Source organism: Sinocyclocheilus anshuiensis, unplaced genomic scaffold (assembly GCF_001515605.1).
Source record: "Sinocyclocheilus anshuiensis isolate Anshui unplaced genomic scaffold, SAMN03320099.WGS_v1.1 scaffold4015, whole genome shotgun sequence".
Taxonomy (NCBI): domain Eukaryota; kingdom Metazoa; phylum Chordata; class Actinopteri; order Cypriniformes; family Cyprinidae; genus Sinocyclocheilus; species Sinocyclocheilus anshuiensis.
Genome location: NW_015557048.1, coordinates 72,513 through 75,400, shown reverse-complemented (window position 1 = coordinate 75,400; position 2,888 = coordinate 72,513).

Genomic DNA, 2,888 nt, shown 5'->3' with positions numbered 1-2,888 from the left:
GTCCGGTGCAAGTGTTAATGGGGCGTAGAACTCCAGACACAGCTACCCACTGCACAAGAACTGCTTACGCCACAATGTATGACTGGCATACACAGACAACTCAAAAGCAACCAGCTCAAAACAAAACTACTATGACAGAGGTGCCAGACCCTGCCAGATCTTAAGCCTGGTGATTACGTGCGAGAATGCAGGAGAATGCACAGTGGAAGCCAGCAAAGGTGGTTGAAGTATGTGAAGCACCACGCTCTTACATTGTGGAAAGTAATGGACAACAACTCAGACAGAATAGAAGACATCTCATTCAGACAAGAGAACAACTATGAAAAAGCATCACCCATGATTCAGTACAAGAGTGCATTACCCAGCTGCCACCAACAGGAGAAGAGGGAAGTAATGAACTGGATGCACAGGGCAGTTACAGAGTCCAGTGTCAATGTCCAATCCAATACGACAGAGCCCAGCATTACAGAAGCGAGATATCCCAAAAGAGGTCGTAAATCACCTATGAGATTAGACTTATGAACTGAGACTCTTTGGTGATGCATATTACTGGTAACTACTGTTTACAGATAAGTTTGGTACTCTTTAATTGTTAGTAATACTGTCCCCAGTTATCTATTAAATACTGTTATGTTCTGTTACTATTTAATTTTAGTGAAAAAAGGGGAGATGTAATATGTGTGTTGCCTACCAGGTGAGGGTGCTAACAGTTAAGACTCCACTGGAGAGCAGAGCCGAATAAAGTCAGTTGTTATTAACATACATGGCGTGCAGATTCATTTATAACACACATGGATATAGTATTGTAGTTGACGCAATACCAGCAGGATTTGTGAGGCTGTTGCAGGGCTTTAGTGAATCTAAGCAATCAACATTTTAAAAAGAGATCTTATTAAACGGTATTGATATTAAAGATAAAAAAATTCAATATTTTTTTTTTTAGATATTTGATTCATTGCCCTGCAACATAAGTACTTTTGGAATAACCTTTTTGAGAATATCAATTGGAAATTGATTTGGACTTATAATAACAAATACTGGGTCACTAATAAAGTTAGTGAAATTGACTTTAAAGTTATGCATATAATTTATCCAACTAACCAGTTCCTCAAGAGATACAAAGCTGATCTCTCCGAATATTGTGTTTTTTGTGGAATGGATGTTGAGACTGTTTTGCATCTTTTTTTCTAATGCATGTATGTTAATATTTTTTTGGATTGAGGTTGAATGTTTGTTTACTATGTTGAGTGGATGTTGACAAAAATGCTACTGTACAGTTAAACTAAATCCATTACGGCTGCTGCGAATGAAATGAAAATGATATGAAAAGTCTTGACTGCAATATTAAATTTAAATCTGCTCAGTGTTGCACCATGATTCTTTTTACGTGTTTTTACAGTGTTGCGCGTTATAACCAATCACACACGAGTCTGTTGAGCTTATGAACGCAATAACCAATCACACACGAGTCTGTAGAGTTTATGAATGCAATAATGAATCAGATGCGTTCAGATGAGTCATCGCTGAAACACAGGAGTTTTTTGTTCAGTGCATGCGCTCGCTGACTGAATTCTGCTCTCTTGCGAATTCCCTCATTATTAACAACAAAGTGCAGATGTACGTATGATGTAAGTAGGAGATTCATTCATCTAACAGTGTATAGAAAGCTTTACTGATTTTAAGGGGAGTTCTTTGAGAGTGCTTAAACTCGCGCTAGACTTAAGTCAGTCATATACTGTTCCTTGACAATGTAAATGTTCTTTGCTCGCATTGTAAAATTGTTACGCCGTTTGAATAACTTTGGAAGGTACAGGTAATAAAAAAATGTATTAACTACATCCGTGAACATGATTCGGACATCTCTGGATGGTGAAAACGGCATCTCCCATTGTTCCACTCTCCTTCATTGCATTATCAAGCTTCGCCTTTGTTATTACTTTGTTATACTTACATATTACATATGCCTTTAAAGGTATTATCACTAATCTGTAAGTTTTACTCTAATGACTAAAACTTCATATAATTCAACACATGTTTTTGTGACCATTTTGTGTGGCCCCTTATTGTCTGCAAAAATGAGTAAAAGTTATTTGCTTAAAGGGATACTCCAACCCAAAATGAAAATTTTGTCATTAATCACTTACCCCCATATCGTTCCAAACCAGTAAAAGCTTTGTTCATCTTCAGAACACAATTTAAGATATTTTGGATGAAAACCGGGAGGCTTGTGACTGTCCCATTGACTGCCTAGTAAATTACACTGTCAAGTTCCTGAAATGTATGAAAGACATCGTCAGAATAGTCCATCTGCCATCAGTGGTTCAATCTGAATTTTATGAAGCGACGAGAATACTTTTTGTACGCGAAGAAAACAAAAATAACGACTTTATTCAACAATTCATCTCCTCTGTGTCTCTCCGCATCACCGCAGCGGCATTTTGGAGAATATCCGCTGAACGCAAGCAGCTTACACTCTTCTGTGTCAGCCGTGCTGCACGGATGCGCTGTTCAAATCAAAGCGTAAATACACGTAGAAAACGTATCCTTGTGTCGCGGCTGACACAGAATTATTATCCGTAATAATAATAATAAACATAAAATCAGACATGTGAATTTAAGATGACTTAAGGGAGCTGTTTTGGTCCCTTAAATTTTTATGGTTAAATGGTTACTAGGGACTTTGTAAGGGAACACTTAGATAATTAAGGGTAATACTTAATGACATCCTTAAAGTTCCTTAAGTTGGTCCTTAGGTTTTTATTGCAACCCAAGTTTCACTAAGGGTACCCTTTACCTTATAACTAAGGGATTTCTTAGCTTAAAGGGGTCATATGATGTTGCTAAAAAGAACATTATTTTGTGTATTTTGTGTAATGAAATGTGTTTAT